This window comes from Myotis yumanensis, unplaced genomic scaffold (genome assembly GCF_028538775.1).
Source record: "Myotis yumanensis isolate MYYU_CA2020_CCGP unplaced genomic scaffold, mMyoYum1.0.hap1 SCAF_1, whole genome shotgun sequence".
Classification (NCBI taxonomy): domain Eukaryota; kingdom Metazoa; phylum Chordata; class Mammalia; order Chiroptera; family Vespertilionidae; genus Myotis; species Myotis yumanensis.
The window spans coordinates 169,788,662-169,807,391 of NW_027223752.1; the positions used below are offsets into that span (position 1 = coordinate 169,788,662).

An 18,730-nucleotide genomic window follows, 5' to 3' on the forward strand; every position below is an offset into this window, starting at 1 on the left:
CAGAAGGAGAGGAAGAGAAGCAAGGAATAGAAAACCTGTTTGAAGAAATAATGACAGAAAACTTCCATCATATTGGCAAGTAAAATACTATGCAAGTCCAAGAAGCACATAGAGCCCCAAACAAGATGAACCTCAAAAGGCCAACACCAAGACACATCATAATTAAATTGGCAAACACCAACGACAAAGTAAGAATCTTAAAGGCTGCTAGAGAGAGACAGAAAATTACTTACAAGGGAGCTCCTATTAGAATATCAACTGATTTTTCAACAGAAACACACCAGGCCAGAAGGGAATGGAATGAAATATACAAAGTGATGCAAACCAAGGGAATGAATTCAAGAATACTATACCCAGCAAGGCTATCGTTCAAAATTGAAGGTGGAATCAGGAGCTTCACAGACAAAAAAGGGCTGAGAGAGTATATTACTACCAAGCCAGCAATGCAAGAAATGCTAAAGGGACTACTGTAAAAAGAAGAAACAGAAAGGCAAGAAGAAACACAAACATTAAGAATAAAAATGACAACAAACAAGTACTTGCCAATAATAACATTAAATGTAAATGGATTAAATGCACCAACCAAAAGACATATGGTAGCTGAATGGATAAGAAAACATGACCCATATATTTGCTGTCTGCAAGAGACCCACCTCAGAACAAGGGATTCACAAAGACTGAGAGTGAAGGGATGGAAAAAAATGTTTCAGGCAAATGGAACTGAGAAAAAAGCTGGGGTTGCGATACTTATATCTGACAAAATAGACCTCAAAGTAAAGGCCATAACAAGAGATAAGGAAGACCACTACATAATACTAAATGGAGCAATTCAACAAGAAGATATAACTCTGGTAAACATATATGCACCCAATACAGGAGCACCCAAATACATAAAACAACTTCTGGAAGATATCAAGGGAGAGATCGATAGCAATACATAGTAGGGGACTTTAATACCCCACTGACACCACTGGATAAATCCTCTAAACAAAAATCAGCAAAGAAACAGCAATCCTAAATGACTCACTAGATCTGATGGACTTAATTGACATCTTCAGAATATTTCACCCCAAAGCTACAGAATACATTCTTCTCTAGTGCACATGGGACATTTGCAAAGACAGACCACAAATTAGGACACAGGCAAAGTCTCTTCAAATTCAAGAGGATAGAAATCATAACAAGCATCTTCTCAGATCACAATGGCATAAAACTAGAAATCAACTACAATAAAAACAATGAAAAAAAATCAAACACTTGGAGGCTAAATAGCATACTATCAAATAATGATTGAATTACCAAAGAGATCAAAGAAGAAATAAAAAGCATCCTGGAAACAAATGACAATGAAAACACAACAATCCAAAACCTATGGGACACAATGAAAGCAGTCCTGAGAGGGAAGTTCAAGCTCTATAGGCCTACCTCAAAAAAACAAGAAAAACAGGTAATAAATTATCTAACCTTGCAACTTAAAGAATTAGAAAGAGAGCAACAAGAAAAGCCCACATTATCCAGAAGGAAGGAAATAATAAAGATTAGAGCAGAAATAAATGACATAGAGACCAAAAAAACAATACAAAAGATCAATGAAACCAAGAGCTGGTGCTTTGAAAGGATAAACAAGACTGATGAACCTCTCGTCAGGCTCACCAAGAAACAAAGAGAGAGGACCCAAATAAACAAAATCAGAAATGAAAGAGGTGAAGTAATAACTGACCCTACTGATATACAAAGGATTGTAAAAAAAATATTACGAACAACTCTACTCCAAAAAAACTGGACAACCTCAACGAAACGGACATATTCCTAGAAAAATACAAGCTTCCAAAACTCAATCAGGAAGAATAAAAAAACCTGAATAGGCCAATAACTACTGATGAAATTGAAACAGTAATCAAAAAGCTTCCAGCAAACAAAAGCCCTGGACCAAATGGCTTCACAGGGGAGTTTTACCGAACATTCAAAGAAGAACTAAAACCAATCCTTCTCAGACTATTCAAAAAAATTCAAGAGGTAGGCACACTTCCAATGTTTCATCCTACTTAAACCTTCATTGTGTCACCTCTGAATGACAAAAATAACCTCCCTACTGTTCTCCCTTACTGTGGTGTTAGTTTTTCCTTAGAATTATTTTAATTGCCATATTACTTACAAGATAATCAAAAGCCCAAAACCATTCAGCATATTAATTACTATATTAAATCATATAATAAGCATCTACTATAATTATATACTAACCAAACCCTCCACTATAAGCAGGCTGGTTATTCAAAAATACCTTGGTCATTTCCATCTTGTATATTTGTTGAAAGTATGTCCTACACCCTGAAATGCCAATTTCCTACTTAAGTACTACTGGTTCCTCAAGCCTCTACTCAAGTCTGACCTCTGCCAAGAACCCTATATTTCCCCTGTAACCTATAGCTCTGTAGTCCACATAAGGGCTATCACATTTAAGTATATTGGTGATTTTACAGTTGACAAGATACCGTTTTACAGAAATTTAACTTTATCTCTATATTTACATCTTCTTAAGTGTATATAAATGTCTAAGAGTAGACATGATGGTTTCTTTTTTCGTATTTCCAAATCAGTAAACATTAAGTACTTTTTAAATAGTTGTTGCTTGTTTAATTTTATTTTTTAAATTGTTTTAAATTTATTTTGGAGAGGAAGAGAGAGAGACACACTGATTTGTTGTTCCACTTATTTATGCATTCACTGGTTGCTTCTTGTATGTGACCTAATTAGAGATTAAACCCACAACCTTGTCGTATTGGGACAGTGCTCTAACCAACTGAGCAATCCAGCCAAGGCAACATTAAGTACTTTTTAATTAATACTGCATTAATAACAAGAAATACTGCAACTTCATATTTGTCAAAATGTGAACTTCTGCTTTTAGTCATGACAGAGTAACAGTTAATGAACTTGCCTTTTAGCCATACTCAACCATAAAACTATACAAAATAATTGAAGCAATAATCTACGACAGAGGACAAAAACAGCATAGGGCTGGACACCATAAGAGAATGGAAACACTTGAGGTGAGCTCCAAATCCACTTTTGATTGACAGCATGTTCCAAACAATGACACAAGGAAGTAGAGCACCAAGAAAGAAACAAATCTCACCAGGCAGAGTATCAGAAAGGAGGGGTTCACATAGGAAAAGAGGCTTAGAAATTTGCAGGGGGAAACTTCTAGTCCTTGGCCAAATATTAAGCCATGCTTGTGTAGGACAAGACTCTGCAAAGCCTACTAGAAAACAGATTCTTGGGATCTAAGAGCTGAATAAAAATTCCAGAAGTTCCTGGAACTTCTGAGAGACACTGAAGTTCCAATTATCCAAGGTGAAGAGACATTAATGAACAACCTGAGCAAACAGTTGTGATTCCAGAAGGACCATGCAATGGGATTAAGGGATATACCCTATAATAAGGGATACTCTAAATCCATTTCAATAAAACTAGGTGATTCACCAGCAATGTTTTTGGTTGTTACAAGAAAACTCAAATAATGAACTTATAGAAAGAGAGACTCAAAAAGCAATCACATTTACCATCGCACCAAAAAAATTAAGATACCTAGGAATAAACTTAACTAAGGAGGTAAAAGACCTGTACGCGTAAAACTACAGGACACTGAAAAAAGAGATAGAGGAAGACATAAACAGATGGAAGAACATACCATGTTCATGGATTGGTAGAATCAACATCATCAAAATGTCCATACTACCCAAAGCAATCTATAAATTCAATGCACTCCCAATTAAAATACCAATGGCATATTTTACAGATTTAGAATGAACTTTCCAAAAATTCATCTGGAATAAAAAAAGACCCCAAATAGATGCAGCTATCCTGAGAAAGAAGAACAAAGTAGGAGGGATCTCAATACCAGATATTTATCTGTATTATAAAACCATTGTTCTCAAAACAGCCTGGTACTGGCACAAGAACAGACATATAGATCAATGGAATAGAACAGAGAAGCCAGAAATCAACCCAAACCACTATGCTCAATTAATATTTGAAAAAGGAGGCAAGAACATACAATGGAGTCAAGACAGCCTCTTCAATAAATGGTGTTGGGAAAACTGGACAGATACATGCAAAAAAATGAAACTAGACCACCAACTTATACCATAGACAAAAATAAACTCAAAATGGATAAAGGACTTAAATATAAGACGGGAAACCATAAAAATACTAGAGGAATCCACAGGCAGCAAAATCTCAGACATATGCCAAAGCAATTTCTTCACTGATACTGCTCCTAGGGCAATGGAAACTAAAGAGAAAATAAACAAATGGGACTACATCAAAATAAAAAGCTGCACAGCAAAAGAAACCATCAACAAAACAACAAGAAAGCCCACTGCTTGGGAGAACATATTTGCGAATGATATCACCGATAAGGGTTTAATCTCCAACATTTACAGGGAACTCATGCAACTTAACAAAAGGAAGATAAACAACCCAATCAAAAAATGGGCAACGGACCTAAATAGATACTTTTTTAAAGAGGACATACAGAAGGCCGAAAGACATATGAAAACATGCTCAAAGTCACTAATCATCCTAGAGATGCGAATCAAAATGACAATGAGGTACCATCTCACACCTGTCAGAATGGCTACTATCAACAAATCAACAAATCAACAAATGACAAGTGCTGGTGAGGATGCAGAGAAAAAGGAACCCTCGTGCACTGCTGGTGGGAATGCAGACTGGTGCAGCCACTGTGGAAGACAGTATGGAGTTTCTTCAAAAAACTAAAAATGGAACTCCCATTTTACCCAGTGATCCCACTTCTAGGAATATATCCCAAGAAACTGGAAACACCAATTAGAAAGAATATATGTTCATAGCAGCACAATTCACCATAGCTAAGATTTGGAAACAGCCTAAGTGCCCATCAGTAGATGAGTGGATTAAAAAACTGTGGTACATCTACACGATGGAAAACTACGCTGCGGTAAAAAAGTTCTTACCATTTGCATCAGCATGGATGGAACTGGAGAGCATTATGCTAAGTGAAATAAGCAGTCATAGAAAGATAAATATCCCATGATCTCACTCATTTGTGGATTATAATGAACAACATAAACTGATGAATAAAAACAGATCTAGAGACAGAGAAGCATCGATCAGACCATCAAACCTCAGAGGGAAGGTAGGGGAGGGTGGGGGTAAGGGGGAGAGATCAACCAAAGGACTTATATGTATGCATATAGGCCTAACCAATGGACACAGACAACAGGGAGGTGAGGGCGTGAGTCGGGGGGGAGGATAATGTGGGAATAGGGACACATATGTATTAACTTAATCAATAAAGAAATTAAAAATATATATTAAAAAAGTAAAAAGCAATTTGGTTCCATTTAAATGCTTTTAACTTGAGATACTTCTGCCAGTGCTGAGAGTTTGTGGTAATTCTGATTGCAGGAAGGCAGGTGAGCCATGACCTACCATTTCCTAGCATCAAATGCAATGCCATAAAGTCAGCAATGAGTCTGGCTCATGCCGTCCCATGTGCTTTTGCACGATGGTCAGCCCTCATGCCCCACAATCAAGTACTTGAGAGCTTCAGATCAGGCTGTGTGCGAGGATACAGCAGACTTGCATCCGAAGGAAGAGACCAGATTGCAAGCCATAGCAAGTTAGTTTGCTAATCCCCCATACCAACCATGTATGCCAAATTAACCCAAAGAAATCTGTATTTCAGTAGAGATGACTCCTGCCTACTGTGTGGGTTTCTATGGCTGGCTCTTTTACTAGGTATTTAGGTAAGGATTCTGAGTGTTTCCCTTGTAGTGCCAATTTTTTGATAGAAAAACAAAACAAAAAGGAAGATTGGATGTAGGGTCAGACCTGGATAAAAACACCAACTCAAAACGTATCAGCCACGTCACCTTAGGAAGGGATCTAACCCAAGTCTTCAAAGCATGCTTCAAGATCACAATGATGGCTAATGGAATACATGCTTATGTATTCTTTGTTTAAAAATGTTTATTGAACCCAGCTGGCATGGCTCAGTGGTTGAGCGTTGACCTATAAATCAGGTCACGGTTCGATTCCCAGGCAGGACACATGCCTGGGTTGTGGGCTGAATCCCCAGGGGTGGGGTGTGCAGTAGGCAGCCGATCAATGATTCTCTCTCATCATTGATGTTTCTTTCTCTTTCTCCCTCTCCTAAATCAATAAAAAAATATTTTTAAAAAATGTTTACTGAATTTATTGGGATGACATTTAAAAAAAAGAAAACTCAATACTTTTTTAAAAAGACAAAAGCCTATACTCTGTATAATGCACAACAAAAAATATCAAAACATGCAGAGATGTAGAAAAATATGACTTAAAAAATGACCAAATGCTAGAATTAGCAACCAATGACTTTATTTTAAAAATATTTTATTTTTTAGGGAGAGAAGAAGGGAGAGGGAGAGAGAGAAACATAAATATGAGGGCAAAGAATTGACTGGCTGCCTCCTGCACACCCCCTACTGGGGATTGAGCCCACAGCCCAGGCAAGTACCCCGACTGGGAATTGAACCAGCAATCTTTTGGTATATGGGATGACGCCCAATCAACTGAGCCACACTGGTCAAGGCACAACCAATGACTTTAAAATTACTAATAGCAATAAGTTTGAGAATGTAAAGGAAAAAATATACATAATGAATGAACAGATAGGAAATCTCAGCAGAGAAATTAAAACTCTTAAAAAATAAAAAGATCCAATGAAAAATTCTAGACCAAAATGAAATTTCACTAAGTGGACTTACCAGCATATTAAACATTGTAGAATAAAGGATCAATAAACTTGAAGAATGACCAATAAAATGTATCCAAACTGAAGCATGGAGAAAAAAGGCAGAAAGAATTAAGCCCCTTCAGTGACCTATGAGACAATATCAAGTGGCCTGCAAATTAGAGTCCTACAAAGAGAGAGAAGAGACAAATACTGAAGAAATAATCATCAGAAATTTTCCAAATTTGATTTTTTAAAAATCAAACCATAAATACAAGAATCTCAAAGATCCCCATGTTGGATAAAGACAAATAAAACCATGCTTAATCCATTATAGCCAAATTGTTAAAAAACTAATGCTAAAGAAAAAAATCCTAAAAGCATCAAGGTATAGGGGGAATTAAGATAATTATAATGGCTGACTTCTCATTGGAAACAATAATGAAAGTGCTGAAAGGAATAAAAAAGATCAGTGTACGATTTTATATTTGGAAAAAATATCCTTTAAAATTAAAGGTTAAATTAACATTTGTCAAATAACCAAGAGCTGAGAGAATTCGTCATTAGCAGGCCTGCTAAAACACATGTTAAAAAGAAAGTTCTTCATGCTAAAAGGACATGATACCAGATAGAAACTTGGACCTACATGAAAGAATGAAAAACGCCAAAGATAACGAATATGTAGGTGAGTACATATTTTTTTCTTGTTTGCTATTAAAAAAATACAATCTATTTGGGGGTTTATAACATATACATAAGTAAAATGTATAATAAACAGCACACTGGAAGGGAAGAAGACAAATGGAAGCATAGTATTGTCAAGTTCGTATATTACACTAGAGGCCTGGTGCACCGAGAGTTCCTTATATTTATCACACTGGTAATCAAAAATTGTCTTTGTAATTTCTCACATGCATTTTTCTTAAGTTGATCTATCTACCTCAATATGGTAAGAAAATCTGAAATCTTCCAAATAACACTATTATATCAAAGAAACAATTTTTGGAGGTAGATACTCATTTAATCCAACTCTCCCTTTTTTTTTTTAACTTTTTATTTGCACAGCACCCAGTAAGTTTACTGAAATGAATATGTAAATAGACAAAATATCAATAGACTGTGCAAATAAAAACTAAGACAAAGTCCCTGCCCTTGAACATATTTTCTGTCTGGATTGCATAAGAAGTCAAGAGAACATGGATGGGGGGCACACAATTTGTTAAGGGTCGGTCAGGGAGAATGAAAAGAGGAGAGAGCAAGAGTGATGCCTGAACCACGCCTGAAGATTGTGCAGTTAGCACTATGGCTAAGAAAGAAGCGCGTATGCAGAGGCATTCAAAGTGAGAAAACATGGTGGACAAGGAACTGAAAATTGATGTGGATAATATGAGAAGGAGGGGGATGGGCGAGGAGCAAGGGTGGGAGGTGAGGTGTGCAGCAATCAGCTTGCGAAGATAACCAAGAACCATTTCAGAAATATAAAGATCCTGACATGATCATACTTGGCACTTCAGAAATTTGACCCTTATGCTGGAATAAAGGATGGAATAGAAGTAGGAGATAATGTATTAGGAGACGGTGCAAAAACAGAACTAGAAATTCAGTGAGGAAGAAATGAATTCTGGAGATGGGGAGGCGGCTGAGTTGATAGAACTTGGGGCTTGACTGGGGAGATAAGTGAGTCTGCATGAAGAATGGGTTCCCAGATTTCTGGTGTGGGAAACCTACCGAATGGACCACAGTGGCTAACGACTGCATCCCCTAGTGTGCTGGGGGACCACCTTGGTGTGGGGATGATTAACTGGATATTGGCATACTGATGGGGATATGTATGTGACACGTAAGTGCCTCAGCAATAGAAGTATCGTTTTCTGTGGCTTGCCCTAAATGATTGGGCTCCTTCAGTGTAACAGGTATTTAATAAACATAGCACAACTGCCCCCCCCCCCCAATCATCCATTTATTTTAACATAGGATTAAACTACCTCTTTAAACAGCATGGACTATTTTAATGGACTTTCTAAGAGAAACGGGATACTTTCCCTGCCCATCATGACAAAGAACTTCAGGGTAAATGACCAATAAGGTAATGTTTTAAAATAGTTAGGAAATACTAAAATATTCTAAGGTGTGGTTGTTAAATTCAGTTAAATGTCTAAAACAGGAAATTGGGTAAACACATGGAGAGAAAACAAAGATATTATTTCAAATGAATGCTATGATTTGCATGAGAGCAAGGAAGTATACTTAATTGTTGTCACATACCATGATTCTGATTTCAATTTCCCAGGTCTTCTGAGGTTTGCTTAACCACTTCTAAAGTGTTCTCAGAATGTGGGGGAAATGACCATTGTTTTCAATTAATTAAAAATAGGATAATTCACAGTGAAATGTCTGTACAAACTTTTTTTTCGAGGGCAATCTCTGCTTCTTTCATTATGATCCTCCCATTCTCATCCATGACATACAGAATTTACCCTTTTCTCTGAATTCCGATTCACTTTCTATATTATTTTCCTTTTCACATTCGAGTCAATAGTAAAGTTCAAGATCCAATTTTATAGAGAACTTTCCCCCTAAACTTTTATCTGTGCTTTCATTATCTTTTGTTTCGGCCAAATTTTTCAAGACTCATAGGTTTGAAACACACACACACATAACACTTAACTTATATACCTTACTATATATTAGCATGAAAAATAAATGAATTAAAAGAACATAGTATAGGACTTGCTATATTTTTGGCTCATTTTAATCCATCTCCAACATAGAGTATTTTCCCATACCGTCTTGGTTGGCTTGAAATTATGTGAGCACATTTCGGAAAACTAATCTTTTCTACTTCCCAGATATTTTATATTCAGTTTTAATTTTACATAAACCAGTGGTTTTGTGTATTCCCTTAAGTACTTTCCTGAAATCCAATAGAACTATAATACATATGTTTAATTTATATTCTTTACCTTTTTCATGTTTCTTCTTTTCTACTTTGAATTTCCTCTATATGAACAGCCAACCATACTCTTCCCACCCTTTCACATCTTCATTTTAATTGCATAAGTCATACAGGTGTTTGTATTATATAGACAGCATTACATTAGATGCCGTAAATTGTAAGGAACTCTTTACCTTTGACCTCACCACCACACCTAGCCTACATTTAAAAGAAAAAGACACAAGTGTATACATCAAGTCTTAATGATCAAACACCAATAAATGGTTAAATCCTGAAAAATAAACTTATACCTAAGTTTAGAACTGGCAGACAAGGAAGTTCTTCAAATATCAATAAGACATGAGTCAAGATTTCATGTTAAAACACTTAAAAAATAGTCATTCCCTCCATTCCTAATATTCTTGTCTTGGAAGGCATATTTTCTAAGACAATTAAGTAATTTATTTTCACTATTTAAATGAATTGCAGGTTTGGGCACAGAACCAATAGATAAGTAGTTTGATAAGGAAGTCTGTCATAACTTTTAACTTTTTACTTTCATGCTTGATATATATTAGGATTTTTGGAGGTAATGAGGATAAACATATTATAGTATATTTCAATGCCCTGACATTGAAATATACTATAATATATTTAATCCAAATGATAAACAGTAATAAAAACTTAAAAGTAATTGCTATTTTGACAAACAAAATTCAGTATAGAAATCAAATTACATTTTAAATGTTAATTAAAAGGTGTGCTTAACTTTATGCAGTTTTATATTTTGAGCCTCATATATATCAAAAGTCTAAAATCTAAGAAAAATCCAATAGCTTTATTTTCCACTATAAAATGTACGGCTAGTATAGTAAAGGTTAGGACAATGTTATAACTTTGGGTGTTTGTTTACACTTCTCTTCATGCCCACCCAGAGGCTGTAGATTGCACTGATTATGTACCACAACACAGCAACATTTATTATTCCCTGGGCTCTTCTCATCGGGAAGCTACCATCGGAATATTTGGAGTATTTTATTGCTTTAACAAGCACTGCTGTCATTCACTTTCAAAGTACTTTTTAACAACGACATCTTTACAGTGTAGTTGTTATATAAGTAAACATTTAGTTTCTTCCGCAGTTTGTTGACAACAACAAAAATCATTATACATCTATGTATTTGTAAACAGTTTTTAAAATTAACTTTTTAAACTTGACTGTAGGTTTAGCAGTGATTGGAAGAGAGGCCAGGGTCAGAACCAGAATGAGGTGGGCAGCAAAGCAAAGTGGACTGAAGTTGGCAGTTTTCAATAAAATGGTTCTTACGCTCCCTGGGGGCACAATGACACCAGGATGGAGGGTGTTGGCACTGTGCTCTGTTCTAGTCTGGATGGTATATTTCATTTCATACACTGTGCCCACACAGAATAAATAGAGTCAGAGTTTCAAGGACCATTTTCTGAAAATGCTACAACTGAGAAATAACTTAAAAAACCAAAAGCTGGTATGATGAGGCACAGGTTTTACAGTCACAAAATCATTAAAGTACAAAAGTGGAAAGTACAGTAAATGTTGCTGTCTGCTAGTTCCTGAGGTTTCCAGCTAATAACTCCCCTCCTACCCCAGTTTTTATATGTGATAAGTTTTTAATGCATATTTGTGTTTACATTTTGATTAATTTAGATAGCTTTAACAATCTTTGGATTACGAGGCAGTGCTTGTTACACTGTTTCCTTTCCTGGAGATACTAGTATTGAAATTACAATTTCAATGGAGCTCAGAGGAATTCTAGCCTAGCCAAAAAGTTACTTTTTTTTTTAAACTTGTACAAGCACCTTTTACCATCTCAATTACTTTATTACCTTGTTTGATAAGTGCCTTTAAAACTTTGAAACTAAAAGCCATTTTTTTTCCAGTTCATAAACTCCTCTTTCAGAATAAAATGCTTCCCTTTTGGAAGGCACTGGGTACTTCTGAATAAATTACTTGTTCTAGTAAACTTCAAGTGTCCTTTAAATAAGAAAAGAATATCTAGGAAGTAAGAACTAGTTTTTGGCTTCTTTCTTCTCAGAAGGCAAGGCAAAGTGGTATTAATTCTTGTTCCTTGCAGAAAACAGTTGCCCCTTTTTAAACAAAAAATCTAACCTTATGTCATTCCTTCATTCAACAAATAGTTACTGATTGCTCAGTGTGTACCAACAAGCACAATGTTCAGTGTCAGATATTTGTCAGTATAGATGTGATCTTTTTAAAACTGGAACTACAGGATTTTTATTCTCTCAGGTAGCTCTTTTTCCTCTCCTTTTTATTATTTTTTTCATATTTGGGCTCTTAAAGAATAAGTTATATAGACTCTTTACAGTCTTCTTTGAAGCTCAATCAATCAGAATTGTTTCATAATTTAAAGAAATGGAATCTATGGATAGTTTAAATTTATTAATATCTGTCAAAAGTACAAATCATAATAAAGCTGGTTATAAGATTTCTGGCCTCATGGTAAAATGTAAATGAAAATAAGCCAATTTGTAATGGGGAATTAAACCACCCATTTCATTATTCTAATTTCAAAGCAGGCAACAAATTAAAGCAGATAAAACTTGTTTTACTGATAATTAAATCTAATAATTACTACAGAAAATATGAGAAGAGAATAATTAATGATTTCTTTTTAAAGTTTAAAATATATTTATTATTAATACTCTAAATAAAACAAATCTTTTCAACTATCATTTATACTCTTGAGGATTCTTATAATCTTTAAGAAATCACACCTTATATTACATACTTTGTGTAAAGCTGTTGGCTTTAAATTATTCATAGTGCAGCAATAAGATTTTATTTCACAATTTATTTTCTAAACCATTAGCTGATCTTCAAGGGTAGGTTTATCAATTACCTGAAAATATATTAAAGGTAGTTTGTTAATATGCACTCAGGAATACCTTCTTTAACAGAGCAGGAACCAATGGCATAAAGCAATTTCATTATGAAAAAAATACTACTACTTTAAAAAAAATCTAACAGTGAGGCCCTGGACACTCATTAGTGAACTAACACAAAGATAAATGTCTTGGTTATGTACTCCAACTATTAACTCTACCAAATTAGCTGGTTTCATTATTTATCTTTTTTTATTACACATACACACACACACACACACACACACACACGTGCACACACGTGCACTTGCACAGTTAAGGAGCCAGGACCGTGCCACAAATCCAAACATTCCTCTCTCAGGCTGAATGCCTCTAGTTCTTCAAACCCTCAGGGTCTCCTACGGAGTGTCAGGGTCAACTCAAAGGGGTATATATGCTTCTGATGATTTATCCGCTCACCTCTAAGAACACTATAGTGAGTTCAGTATTTATAGTGCAAATGAGATTAACTTCCAGAAAGCAAGGTAAACTGGCTGTGTGGTTTACTGGTCACCAAGAAAGTAGCTGTCAATTAACTCTAATCATACCTGTAGACACAGAAGACTTAAAAGTATCCTCCAGCACTAAATTCTATGCTTCCTTCTCTTCTTTCTTCTCTTCTTATAACATATAATAATCATGCCACCTTATAGGATTCATATTATAAACAGAAAACCAATCAAGCAAACAATACAACTTTCCTACTAAGTAAGGTAAACTAATGAGGAATTCTGTGTAGCCATTGATTCTGAGCCACTCCTGCTAATGTGATTCATGATCAACCTGTAGAAGGGCATGATCTCAATATTTACTCTATTGGTTAAACTACCTGCATTTCCAGAAACACTGCCTACTGCAGTCATCTCTACGCTCAGAACAGGACATTTACCAATAAGCTCTGAAGAAGAAAAAAGATGATATTTGACTATCAAAAATCCATATGGAAACTCAGACATTATTTTTTAATGTATTGTTTTAAAATGTCAACTACTGTTCTTTCTTCTCCCAAGTTCAAACTAATTGAAGGTTATAAAGTAACCACTTCCCCCAGAAGCCAGAACTTTCACCTCTTCTGAACGGGGGAAACCTCTCATAAATTAGGTGAGAAGTAAGGTCTTGCTGATTGAACAAGAGTCCCAGATTCCTAAAACCTCCCATTCCTTATCTACACCTCCTGTCTACCACAATGAGCTTATGAACTTGAGAGTTCATAAGTCGAGTTAACTTACTGAAACTTACTTCGTCCATTCTCTGGAAGTCGAAAAGCAGGAGTGAAAACAACCTGAGTAAATATTAGTTTCTCAAACTAGCTTCAATTTGTTCCAAGGAATGTGACAAGATAAATATGAGGAATAGGATCCACTAAATCTGAAGTTCTGCCCATTCCAGACTAACTGAGCTTTTACCAACTGCAACTCCGTCATCACAGAGGCTCTTGTCGAAGAGGTAGAAGAAGGAAGTACAAAGATCAAAGCAGTGCTTACAAAGGGGAACAACTATTTTTGTATGTATACTCCACTATTTACTAACTGGGCTTGAAAAACAGGGGCATTTAGACAACCCACGTGAATGCCAACTGCAGAACATAAGCTAAAACCGAAGTTACAAAATAAAAATGTTCAAATCACCACCAACCCCTAAGTGGGTGATCTTTTCTTCTTTAAAAAGTCTTGCAAACAGGTTCAATCTACACACCAGGAGTCTTCCCTGGTGTTCACATCTGTCCAGTAGGCTTTGGCCCAGGAAGATATTTTATAAAAACAAGCCCCAGAACAAATTGAGGAGCTGCAGGCCTATCAACAGGGATGAAGAATTTCAGGAGATTCCATTTGTTTTTCTCGCTTTACCCATTTAATTACATAATAAATGCAAAAGGCTCCAAGACACAAATCTTTTTATTTCCTGGCTCCTCAAGTTCATAAGGCCCCAAAACTAGTTTGCTTTAAACCATTTACATCATTTACTGAGCACATCCAACAGTAAAAGGGTTGGCCTCTAGAAAGCACAATACTGAAATCAAGAAAACAACATACAGCAAGGAAGGGCTTTCTGTTAACCAAGTGTCCTTTTTTAAAGTCTGAACAAACATTAGTGCAACTTAAAGTACTAAAGAACATTCAATTAAGGTATTTTGCTAGAAAAATAAGCACTGAGAACATCTGGATCCCAAGTTTTTAAGTGTTTACCAAAGATCACCAGTTTGTAGCAGGACATTTGTATGCCCGAGCTATTAAGTGTTTCAGTAATATCAGTCATTTTCTTAGATCATGGGCTTCCTAACAAAACCCTTAAGTTAAATATACCTATTTAATAAGCTGCAATGTGGAAAAACCCTACTTAACAAGTCCATGAAAACATCTCCAATCCTGACAGTCAGATCCTGTATCATGAAGTCCCACTTAGGTTTCAGGAGGGGGAACATCTCCACCGGCATTTGTTTTGAAGACCACGAGAAAACGTGCACTGAGGCAAGGCTTTGTTTCGATCATTTCGTGGTAGGTGTCATGCACAACACATGGTGCCGTTGCTCAAGGGTTTTACATAACCAGAGCGTCTAAAAAGTGCTCTAAGTAGGTAATTTCTTTTCCCTCTTAAATGCCAGGCCCTGCAGGATCAGTATCAAGCCCTCCTTCTTTTGAAAGTGAATGTACAGAACCTATACTCGGTGAATCTATTATGTCCTGGGTGTGTGTGGGGTGACGGGGGGGGGGGGGGGGGGGGGGCGGGGGGAGGGAGGAGTAGGGGGCTTCTTTTCGAAGTAGGAGACGAAGGAATAAGACTGTCCCTTTCCATTTGGGGGAGCTGGGGAGGGCTTCCCCAGCCCAGGGGACTGCCTGCACTTCTGCTTTCATTTCATGGAACGCCCTTAGGCGAAATCTGGTTCAGCACTGCACCAACCACCATCCCCACTCTCCTCGGAGCCCCTGCGCACCCCAACCCCCAGGCCGTTCCCCGGCAGGGGTGGGGGTGGGGGTGGGAATTGGAAAAAAAGTTTGCGAGAGTTGCCCTCCGGATGCCGCTCCCGCCCGGCGGAGGGAGGTGAAGAGAAAGGACAGCTGGGCAGCCGCGGCCTCGGTCGCCCGCCCCGCCGCGTCCGGATGAGCCTGGCCCTCGGTCGCCCATGCCAAGCGCCTCTCCACTCCTGTCAACCTCCTCCCACGGTGCTGCCCAGCAGTTAGCGCGGGAACGAGGAAGTCCGCGGGGCCGTGGGGTGCGGGGCGGAAGGTGGCGGGACTCGGGCCGCAGGTCCCGGCGGGGCCACTCTCGCCCGAATCTGCTTACCCTGGTGGCGCGGCGGCGCGCGGCCTCCCCGCGCCTGGGGCTCCCCTCCGGGCGGCGCGGGCCTGGGGCCGGGAAGGCGGCGGCGGCGGGGCCGGAGCGGGGCCGGGTGCGGGCGGCTCGGGGCCGGGAAGACGGCGGCGCGCGGTCTCGCGGGGCCGGTCAGCGCCGCGCCATGTCGCAGCGCGGGCGGAGGGAGGCGCGGGGCGCGCAGTGGCCGGGCCGCGGCGGCGCCGCCTTCCCGGCCGCGGCGGCTCTGGCCTGGGCGGCGCGGGGCGCGGGGCGCGGAGCGGGGCCGGCGGCCGGGCGCGAGCCGAGGGCGGCGGCGGCGAGAGGCGCGAGGCCGGGCCGGGCAGGGGAAGCTGTCAGCGCGCCGCCGGGCGCTCCGGTGGCGAAACCTCCTCTTCCTGCCCCGGCCCGCGGCGCACTTCTCTGTCTTTCTCTCTTGCTCACTCTCTCACTTCCTGGCTGGAAATTCCCACTGACGTCGAGAGAGCAGACAGACGGACGGACACACGCGCGCACGCCGCGGGGGCGGGAGGTGGGGTCGCCGCCGGGGGTGGGGAAAGCCCGCGCTTCGGGGGCTCCCTGCGCCCCGGGCCCCGCGCCCAGCTGGGCTCCGCTGCCCCCGGGCGCTGCGGGGCGGAGGCCCGGGAGCGCGCGGACGGCGGCCGGGACGCCAGGGGCCCCGCGTAGCCCCGAGTCCCGGGCGGCGCTCCCGGAGCCCCGGGGGCAGGAGCGGACGGGGACGCCCCCTGAAGCGCGGCTGGGTCAGGTCCTCCGGGGTTGCGGGCTGCGCGGAGGCGGCGGCGCGCGGCGCGGTCGGGCGGTCCGGGGCCCCTGGGGAGGGGATGTTGGCTCGGCCTGGCGCCAGGCATGCCGTGTAGAAACATCAATCTCCGTGTTCCCTTTAAATTGTCTCAGTTGCACCCAGATCTTCACAGATGACACTGGAATTTCTGTATCTTATCTGACTTCTGTCCAGGGAAGTGTGAACACCTACTGGGTTTTGGTGAGGTCTTAACTGCTGGTTATGGCTTACGTCCAACTCTCGTAGGGCATTGTTAAGGCCTTTATGAGAATTACTGTGGATAGAGGTACAGCGATGGTAGTAGCAATGGTTTTGGTCCACAGCTCATAAGGAAATATTCAATCCGCAGAAGAGAGTTTTTCTGTTTTTTGTTGTTATTGTTTTGATGTTTTTTGCTTTCTGGAAAGATCACTACTAGAACCTGCAGACAGGTCTCCCAGTGACCGCCAGCCACTCGATTTGAGCGTTTGTGCCAGAGCCTTTGTGCCAGGCTCTGTACCAGACTCGGGCTGGGGATACCTTGAGCTGATACTTTAAGTTCATTATCTCACTACTGAGTTCAGTGACATCTGCCGCTTTAAAACATCAGGAGTCAAGCAATCACCAGGCAATGTTGCTATGGCATTGGATTTTCCCTAATAGCTTCGAGATATTCCTTTTATGCCACCTCCCTTCCCTGCCCCTATCCCTTCCCAACCTTATAAAAATCTTCTTGGTGGAGTGTTTGGCAGAGGAGTAGAGACATTTGATGGGATCTGCGGTGAGTCTCCGCAGTGACCTAGGGACCAAACAACAATCTACTTTCAAGGGATTTGATTTAACTTCCAAGGGCTGTTTGAACAGCTAGAATTCAGATGATTTGTAAAGACTGAAGACAATGTTCTTTAGAAATCCTGTGTTATTGTGTATGGGACATTGTTAGGACGTGTGCCAGTACTATATTTAAGTAGGTTAATATATACTTTATATAAAATTATTTTTGCCATTGACATGAGTGTAAACAACAAAGTATTAGGGGAGCGGTTTTATTTCTTTATGAGCATTCACACTCCTCATCCAGGGTTGGGGGAGTGAGTAGTCCTTTGCTAAAAGAATGGATAGACATTTGGGGAACTATAATTAAAGAGGGCTAATAATTGAAAAGAATTCAAATTCAAAATTATTCCATAGAATGGACTTAAAATTGAGGACCAGGTGTTAGGTAGGTGTGTTTAGTCTCCTAAGGGTCCCTTAAAAAACTACCACAAACTGGGTGGCTTAAACAATGGGAATTTATTCTCTCACAGTTCTGGAGACCAGGAGTCGGAAATCAAGGTGTCAGCATAGCCATGCTCCCTCTGAAGTCTCTAGGCAAGAGTCCTTTCTTGTCTCTTCCTAGCTTTTGGTGGCTCCCAGCAATCTCTGGTGTTCCTGGGCTTTTAGCTGTGTAACTTCAATTTCTTTTCTTTTTAAAGAATTTACTGGGTAAAACTGGTTAAAAAATTATACAGGTTTCAGGTGCACAATTCTAAAACCCATCATCTGTACCCTGGATTGCAATGTTCACCACCTTAGTCAAGTCTCCTGTCATCGCCATCTATCACCCCTTTCCCCTCCTCAAACTCTCCCGGCCACTAGCAATCACCACACTGCTGTGAGGGTCCCTGAATTTTCTCTCCTTTTTTCTTTTTTACTCAATACTTCCATCCCCCTACCCAATAGCACCCCCAGACACACTGTCATCCTGCTCTCTATCTATGGCTTTGTCTCTATTTTGCTTTTTAGTTCATTTTGTTTATTAGATTCCACATATGAGTGAAATCACACGGTACTTGTCTTTCTCCGACTGGCTTATTTCACTTAGCATAATGCCCCCACCACCCCACCCCCACCCCGGTCCATCCATGCTATTGCAAAGGGTAAGAGTTCCTTCTGAAAAAAAAATTTTTTTAATTGATTTCAGAGAGGAGGGGAGATGGAGAGAGAGAGATAGAAACATCAATGATGAAAGAGAAACATTGATCAGCTGCCTCCAGCAACGACCCCTACT

At 39.7% G+C, this 18,730-nt stretch overlaps 1 protein-coding gene across 4 annotated transcripts in view; it reads right to left on the reverse strand.

The window, feature by feature from the left end:
• Positions 1-16,367, reverse strand: part of NFKB1 (nuclear factor kappa B subunit 1) — a 134,911-nt gene extending 118,544 nt beyond the window's left edge. For 3 of the 4 annotated variants that reach the window (XM_070392032.1, XM_070392023.1, XM_070392008.1), the window contains exon 1: positions 15,894-16,018. The gene's annotated coding sequence lies outside the window, so the exon portion shown is untranslated. Of the gene's footprint in view, positions 1-15,893; positions 16,019-16,351 lie in introns of those variants that run through there. The other variant, XM_070392014.1, reaches the window with a different exon arrangement.
• Positions 16,368-18,730: the final 2,363 nt, after the last annotated feature.